The 9,203-nt window shown below is 41.0% G+C and overlaps 1 long non-coding RNA gene across 1 annotated transcript; it reads right to left on the minus strand.

Annotated features, from left to right (window-relative positions):
• Positions 1-291: 291 nt before the first annotated feature.
• On the minus strand, positions 292-6,619 carry LOC144034315 (uncharacterized). Its single transcript, XR_013288199.1, has 2 exons — positions 6,005-6,619; positions 292-2,351 (listed from the first exon to the last, which is right to left on the minus strand). It is a non-coding gene; the product is annotated as an uncharacterized LOC144034315 (long non-coding RNA).
• Positions 6,620-9,203: the final 2,584 nt, after the last annotated feature.

The raw sequence follows: 9,203 nt of genomic DNA on the forward strand, positions 1-9,203 counted from the left end.
TAAATGGATATTTCCCTCCTCTGGGTGTAGAAAAAATAGTATCCACACCACCACGTTTGTAGAAAAGAAAACATCCACAGCTAACTGCATGAATGCGTTTTTTAAGTACGTTCATAACAATGCCAGACCAGTTCCCCAAGTCCTATCCAATCAGAGTACGCCTCCCTCTGGCGACGCCACTTCCACAAATTGGGCCTACGATGAGATGCATGCCAAGCCTCCAGGCGGCAGTAGTTAGCCAAATACTGTTCGTCTCTTGACGTCAATTCACCATAAGTCAGACAAGCGGTGGACTGTCAGCCGCGCTGATCAGTGCTGACAGCGCACACAAAACTTTTTATTTATTAATTAATTAAAAATAATACTTGTAAACAGTCAATGAGTACATCATAAATGGAGCATAGAGGAAAACAAAGAGGATAAAATACAAAATCTTAAAAAGCATCACTTGTTTTTTTTAAATACTCCCCCCCCCTCACTCACTCACTCACCACTCACACACACACACACACACACACTCGCTCTCTCCCCGGTGGGGAAGCAAATCCACGCAGTTTTCTTTTTAACAACTTGAGGTATGTGATTGAGTGATGTGTGTAGAGGATGACGTAAAACTTCATTTACTGACGGACACACGCGACCGCGAAATACGCAACTCTTCACACAAATCTTCACTTTGGCCGGAGTTTTTAGAAACCTTCGTTTTTAAAAACCTTCGTTTTTAAATGAAAAAAAATCCCTGCGGACGTATGGATGACAGAGCAAGCCGCAGAAAAATATCTCCCGTTTGCAAAAAAAAAACAGAGCAAGCCGCAGAAAAATATCTCCCGTTTTCAAAAAAAACCCGGCTACGTGTATACATGGCCTTAATCACTGCTACTCTTTGGAATCTTTGACCACAAACTGAGCAGCTAAAAAGCTTCTCACCAGTGTGGGTTCTTGTGTGTTGTTTTAAGTGTCCCTTCCGAGCAAAACTCTGGCCACAAATTGAGCAGGCAAAAGGTTTCTCACCAGTGTGGATTGTGTGATTTTCTAAACTTCCCTTGTGAGCAAAACTCTGGCCACAAATTGAGCAGGCAAAAGGTTTCTCACCAGTGTGGGTTCTTGTGTTTTTTTTAAGTTTCCCTTCTGAGAGAATTTTAGGCCACTAATTGAGCAGGCAAAAGGTTTATCAACAGTGTGGGTGCTTGTGTGATCTTCTAAGCTTCCCTTGTGAGCAAAACTCTGGCCACAAATTGAGCAGGCAAAAGGTTTCTCACCAGTGTGGGTTCTTGTGTTTTTTTTTAAGTTTCCCTTCTGAGAAAATTTTTGACCACAAACTGAGCAGGCAAAAGGTTTCTCACCATTGTGGGTGCTTGTGTGTTGTTTTAAGTATCCCTTCTGAGCAAAACTCTGGCCACAAATTGAGCAGGCAAAAAGGTTTCTCACCCGTGTAGATTATTGTGTGATTTTCTAAGTTTTCCTTGTGAGCAAAACTCTGGCCACAAATTGAGCAGGCAACAGGTTTCTCACCAGTGTGGGTTCTTGTGTGTTTTTTTTAAGTTTCCCTTCTGAGAGAATTTTAGGCCACAAACTTGAGTAGGCAAATGGCTTTTCGCCAGCGTGGGTTCTTGTGTGTCTTTTTAAGTTTACATTCCGAGAAATTTTTTGACCACAAACTGAGCAGGCAAAAGGTTTCTCACCAGTGTAGATTCTTGTGTGTTGTTTTAAATGTCCTTTGAGAACAAAACTCTGGCCACAAATTGAGCAGGTAAAAGGTTTATCACAAGTGTGGGTTCTTGTGTGTCTTTTTAAGTTTACATTCCAAGAAAATTTTTGACCACAAACTGAGCAGGCAAAAGGCTTCTCACCAGTTTGGCCAATCACATGTTTTCTCAAGTTAGACTTGTAGCAAAAACATTTTCCACATTGAGAACATTTCCAACGTTTGCTGTCAGTGTGACATGTCAATTCACTGTCAGACTGTTCAACGTCATCACTGTGAGGAGAGAGTGACGTGTCTTCACCATCTGATGTTGGAGCTAACCGGCTGTCTGCTTGTGATCCTCCACGGTGGTCTTCATCACCTTCTGTTATTTGTTGTCTTGAGCTGCTAATTAGAGGCTCCGCCCATTTGTTTTCTTCTTGATGACCTTCACCTTCAGACTTCAAATGGACACCAGTCAACAACAACTCTGTTGACTCCTCCTCCTCTTTGATGCATGGTGGCAGCTGCTCCTCTTTTTTTATTTTGGGAGGGTGTGGCTACTCCTCTTCTTTAACTTGAAGCGGCTCCAAGTCATCCTCCTCCTCTTTTATGCCAGGGAACTCTGTCTCCAGCCGCTCAGGACAAAGATATCTTTCACTGATGTCTACGGAACACAAGATACACAATTTGGTAAAGTCAGTTTGTTGTGACTTTGATGTTGTGTATTTTATATCATAAAATGGGGCACATGAGTGAAAGAACAACAAATCTAGCCAATATTACGAATGGCCTATATTGTTGTATTTTGTAGAAATCACTTAACAAAATTCTGTAACCCCCGCTGATTGTTCTGGAAATTAAAAAAATGTCTATATGTGTATGTATAAAGTAAAAAGTTAGGGATATTTGGCTTTCGGGTGAAATTTCAGGACGAGCCTAAAATGCATTCAAACCTTTACAGGTGTACCTAATGTGACCTTTTCTCAGCTTTTGAATGTACATATCCAATTATTAACCGTTTCAGTACTTTTTGCACAAGTTGCTGTTCCCTAACAAGGATCAAAATTCACAATGCTCCAGCTCACGGAGGTGGCATCATCAGGGAGCGGCTATTGGAGACTGGTGTACCTCAAATGGAATAGCCTACACTTTCTGACCTGACTCCTATTGAAAACCTGTGGGATCAGCTGAGTCGCCGTGTAGAGGCTGGAAACTCTGCACCCCAGAAGCTCAATGACCTGAGGGCTACCCTTCAAAAAGAGTGGAATGCCATGCCTCAGCAGACAATGAGTCGACTAGAGAACAGTATGAGACGTCGTTAAGATGTAATTGATGCTCAAGGGCACATGACGAGTTATTGAGACATCGAAATTTTTTGTTGTGGTGTACCCACCATTGTTGTTAACTTTTGTTTCAATGAATTGTTTGAGATGAGGAAATAACCAGTGCATCCTTCTACTTAAATGTCCTACTTTCATGATATGATATCACAGTAGTGTGAACTTTTAACATTTTCCATAAATTTCACTTGAAAGCCAAATATCCCTAAGTTTTTGTGAGTTGAGTTCACTTGAGTTCATTAGACTTAACATATTGACTTGGATTAACTTAATTCAATCGTGTGTTACCATTTAAAGCGATTCAATTAAGTTGGTCAACAATTCTCTTTTTAGACTTCTTGGTTCAACAATTCTCTTTTTAGATGACGCTGGCCAGTAAGCATTTTATTGATGAAACTTATGATTAAAAAAATAAACAATAATAATATTAGGGATGAAAATACCAATTTCAGAAAACAAGTTGACCATTGGTTGACTTTATTCTTCACACAAGTCAATTCACTAGTAAAACTCAAGATTTGACAAGGGGTGGGGTGGGGGGGATCTAATGGGAATGTATTTAGTAATATGCTTGATGTATTATAACAACTTGTTCAACCAATGCATTTACATGTAAAATCTTATACGATGAAGTAATTCAAAAATGTGGAGTCATGGTGTGAGACAAGTGTCAACTCGGAATACATTTTGAGCATCATGACATTTGCAACTGATATTGTGTCACGTTTCGGTTTTGTATGGGTTAGGGCTTTGTTAATTTTTTCGGCCAAGCGTCCCAAGTTCCGGCCAAGTTGGCCAAGCATCCCAAGTTCCGGCCAAGCGTCCCAAGTTCCGGCCAAGCGTCTCAAGCATCCCCGTCAAGCGTCTCAAGTTCTGCCAAGCCAGCCAAGCGTCCCGCCAAGCGTCCCAAATCAGCCAAGCGTCCCAAGTTCTTCCAAGCCCGCCCCGCTCAAGCCAGTCCTCATCCTCTCATCCGTCCCTACTTGTTCCAATAAAGTTTCTCCTTTTGTTCACAATTCCTGTCTCCCTGATGTGTCTCCTCGCCTTTGGGTCCACCCTCTCCTACGCGCACCATTTCATGACATATTGTATGTAACAACAGAAAATTGTACAAAATCATTTGCATAAGCATTTACAGCTTGTTAAAAAAAAAGAAGCAGAAACTGCTTTTTGCTGTGTACAAGTGACACTGTGATGTGAAAAACAAAGAGTAGTTCTGAGAAATTCTATCAGGGTTATGCGCTAATCCCGGAAGCGTTCAAATAAACAGTATAGTAGAGTATAATGACTCATTTCCAGCGCTTCACTTAGCTTCTGCAGTAAACATCGGAGACCTAGAATATTGCACTTTTTTTTTTTTTAAACACACAGTCATTACAGGACTTGCCAAAATTTATTGTGTCTGATGTAAATCCCTTAGAGCCAAAAATATGTCATAATGACAACGGTAGTATCAATGTCTAATGGGCGTGTGACATGACATTTGTCTGTGTCTATCCTTTGTTACGCAACGTTATATGCTACATGTCATTGCTGCTTGTATATGCAAATTGTCTATGTTGAGTGTCGCTGTTACGGGTAAATGTAACGTGTCAAATGATAAGCGTCGTTGCTACTTGGGAAAGAAGCCCTAAAAGGGGAAGTCAAACCCAAAAAATTATTTTGGACAATATGTTCTATGCAGCCCCACTGGTCTACACATGGTATTCTGGTTAAAATTGTGTTAGTGGAATCTGAGTTCAGCAGCAAAATCCAGTCGTTTTTATCCATCTCAGGGGGCTGCTATTTTGCCACTTGCTGTCGACTGAAGATGACATCAATGTTGCTCAGGTCTCAGGTAACAACCAATCACAGCTCAGCTTTAGAAAAAAGTTGTTTAAAAAGTTCTTATTGTATTTTGGAGGTCGGTAAATGACACAGCACAGCGACAGTTTGGCCGACTTCAAAGAAGGTGGCTTCAAATCTGTGATTGATGTGGTAATTAGACATCATTTACATTTAAATTTGTTTTTGTTTTTTTTAAATAGTCGCCGTTCCTCCACCTCGGCGCGTCCAAGTGAGCACAGCCAGGCGGTAGTAAGTTGTTGGAAAGGAAAAACTCCCTCAAAATAAACGTATTGTTTGTCAAAGATCCTTATGGGAGCAGCAGGGGTGCATGGCCCTTACGTCTGGCGGTCTCGAGGAAGCTCCTTCAGAAGCTGGAGGTCAGCACCGCGTCCAAAACGCGGAGGGCAGCATGGCCGAAGCTTTTCGGGTGTACCGATGATCTGTAGCAGCCAGGAGTCGACAGAGTCCAGGATACGCCACAACGGAGTACATCCATGCATTCGGGAACGAGAAGGGGACGAAGCTGGTTCCAGCTGGTCGCTGCGTTTACCTCGGCGCTGCTGTCAACACCGGTATGAATGAGTTGCTTACATTTTTATATCCCGCCGCCTTAAAGAGGTTGCCGGTTGCCTTTAGGAATAATGACTACCGCCGCCGATGGTACGGAGGGGGATTGTTTCTCGCGCATGCGCTGAAGGTACGTAATAGTCGGTGCGTGTGTATTTACGTCATTTTTCTACGCGAGTGTCGACGTCTGGGCCGACGCCACAGGGGGTAGGCGTCGGTTACATTTGGCCGACGTCGGATTGCTGCATCCAGGCCTTAACACGCCCAGTAGACATGACGACATATTTTTGACACTAACGGAACTCCTATTTCAGCGCTGCTCAGGGTAATTGAAATCCGACACTGTCATTTTTTTGGCAAGTCCAGTGGCGATCGTGGTTAAAAAAATGTGAAATTTTCCAGGGAGTCATTCTAATCCGTTTACCTGAACGCTTCCGCGGTTAGCGCATAACCCTCATTCTGATCTGAGAAATTTACCTAAGAAACTGAGAAAACTGTAAACGTCAGAAAGTGGCCGGATAAAGACTCCATTTAGTAAATACAAGAATACTGTTGAAAAGTATTGATTAAATAAGTGACAAACCTGCTCTGTTCACTTCAACTCGAGGCTGCTTGCAAACAGCGTCCAGCAGTTGACGGTGTCGCTCGGTCTCCTCTTGTGCTCCACAAAGCTCCTCTTCATACTTGACTTTCGTTCTTGCGTACATTATTACAAGTATATTCACGACACTTTAGGCTCACACCTGACGTCTGCTTAGCCAACTTGTCGATAACAAATATGTCTTCTTTTTGACGGCTAGCAAGCTAAACCAAGCTAAGGAAAACTAAGCTAAACAGGGCCGAGAGATTTCGACGAAATGTCTGAGACGAATGTAACCGGACACGAAACGTAGCAATTATGTTTGACTTCAATAAAGTAGTGACGGACGCACGGTGTCGATGTTTAAGTTCGTTCAGTACAAATTCAGGATGAATTTTTTAGTGAAGCACGTGTGGCTGCGTAAAGCAGTCTTCTTATGTCACATGTAATCTACGGCAACACCATTTGGACAAATCTCGTGTCACAAACAACAATTCAAAAAATTTCCAAAATGAACACGTTTAATACTAGATTCATTTTAAAAATAAGAACAAAAAATACATCTTCAAAGTAGAAGAACCATGTTTAGTTCCTGTACATTGTTGTTGTACACTCGAGTCGACATCTTCTGACAACATTGTTCACCAGTGCAGCGTATCACGTTCATCTCTCTACATCCGGTGATGTGCTACAAAATAAGAGTTTAGAAAATAAATATTTTTCAGTGGATATATATACTTAAAATTTATTGAAGGGTTTACCAAAAAATAGAAACTTGTTCCTGTTTTAATGGATGGCATATTTTTTTCAAATTTATTTGCAGAGGGAGTCATATTAAATGTAACTAGACTGAACAGACATACTTGCCAACTTTGGTTGTGAAAAATAGGGATTTTTTTCCATCGGTGTGTCGGTCGGCCCACTTGCTTTGGTTGGGGGGTGGGGAGAGAGGGTGATGTTCGACTGACATCCAGCCATTTATATTTGCGACTCATCGCCGTGGGAAGGGAGTGCGCACAGCAGCTGTTGAAATGTGCCAATTAATATTTATCGAATGGCCACTGGCTGGAAAATGGACTGGGCTGTGCATTTGGGAACTCATGAAATTCCCGATGGCCAGTCCTCCCCAAGTGACAGGTGTCTGGTCATCTCGAGTTGCAGTCCCCTCTATTGCTGGAGCTATCTAATATTTTGGTATTCTAATATCAAACAGAAAATTCTATAGAATAATGAGGTATTCGGATAAAAATAAAAATAAATTGCTTAGTGCAAGAACAATTATGAATACAGAAGACATTAAAAACATATTTCCACTTAATAATGATCAACCAGTTTTCATTTCTAGAAAATCAACTTATTTTTCCTCTTTTTTTCCTTAAATTTAAACAGTGATAAACAGTAAACAGTAGCACATAATTTTCTTCTCTAGAAACATTAGTGAGATTTTACACAAATCCCTCCCCATACATTTTGAAATGACCTTCCATTAAATATTAAGCAACCTCCCTCTCTATCCACTTTTAATACCTCTCTTAAAACACATTTGTTCTTTGACTCAGCATGTGACTCACCATAGTTTCAGTGTTATATGGTGCCTGCTATATTTTTGGTTATGGATTCTATGCATAAATAGCCGTGACGTATTTCCGGGAAAATCTCATAATGCCATCGCCGTTTGTTGTCCTTCAGAGAACCTCGACCAGTTGTCAGCGTTTTGGAGTATTTTTTCGTATTTTTTTATGAGTGTGGTTGCATGTATTTGTCAAGGCATCGAAGAAGAGGAGAGATGACAGTACGCCGAGTGATCACTGCTGTGTGCGCACATAGACAGGTTATAATTCTGCCTTGTTGTTGTCTTTTACAGTATACTGACCACCGGAGACAGTTCATTGTAACTTGTTAACATCCGCAGGGATAACTGTAGTTGTCGACCACACAGGGGCGCCATTTGTTAACAGAGCTGTATTTTGAAGCTTAAACTTCGATGTGTTACTCTGTTTACGAAATTATCTAATGTTTCTGCCTTTCTGGCGTTTTGACGTTTCATGTGCCTGTGTGTTTATTCATATTCTGCCCTTTCATTGTATTAAAAAACAAAAAAATATTTACATGAGTCATTCTTTCACTGCTGACAACACTATTACGTCGTATTTCCAAAGCAACCACTTTGAAAAGAAATGTCACCATGGGCTGACATAAAATAAATAAATAAAAATAAATAAACAAACAGTAGAGGCATTACATCTGCTTCAAAATATTGCAGAGATCGTCGTATCCCTTCGACGAAGATGAGAAGACTTGGACGAAGAGGAGGCTACAAACCAGAGGAGGAGGAGTTGTTGGCTGGTTAATTTATTGAACATATTATTAGCACGTTTGGGTTGTGTTTGTTGGACCCCAAAAGAAAAGGGCAGACCCAGCCAGAGCGAAAGTCACTCAATTTTAATGAAACAACAAAAAGCGGACAACACGTGGACAAAAGGTATCTTAACTCTTTGACTGCCAGACGTTTTCAGAAAAGGGACACTGCTAGTGCCCGCCGATTTAAGCATTTTGACTGATCTTTCAAGGTCCACTGAAAATGTTGTGTTTGGACTATGGAAACAAAGTTTGTTTCTACCTTATTCCGTTTTTCAGTAATCAACAATAGAAAATGATTAGTTTCACCGAAATGCTCTATTTTGAAACAAAAAACGGAGAAAACAAGCTTTTTGTGAAACAATGTTATTTCATGCACTCTAGTGAATTATACACTTCTTTTTGTCCATGAATGATGCCCCAAACACCTAAATAGTGCTTTACTTCTGTAAAACACTACCACCAACAATGAAAAAGTGTTTTTAGATAGCAAAATACATTTATTTCCATTTGACAGTGTAACAATTTGACAAAACAATTTCGCAAACTATTTACAAATGTGTGCAACTGTGGTACTATTTACAATTATGTGGATGTTTCAAATACAGTTTTTCTTTTTGTAACACTCCCCTGCGTGCAAGGAGACGGAGCAGGATTTGCACAACAGGTTCCTTTCACTGCGATTGCCCCTTTCGCGTGCAGACGTTACACTTTCTTGACGGCCTTTTTTTCCGGGGAATAGCAAGTAGCAGACTGTACCCACTCCTCCGATGAATATGCATTGGACTCGGGGTACTCTTCATCGTCCGATTGAACGTCCGCCTGTGCAGAAGTGCTCGGTTGT

The sequence above is a fragment of the Vanacampus margaritifer genome, chromosome 14 (genome assembly GCF_051991255.1).
Source record: "Vanacampus margaritifer isolate UIUO_Vmar chromosome 14, RoL_Vmar_1.0, whole genome shotgun sequence".
Classification (NCBI taxonomy): domain Eukaryota; kingdom Metazoa; phylum Chordata; class Actinopteri; order Syngnathiformes; family Syngnathidae; genus Vanacampus; species Vanacampus margaritifer.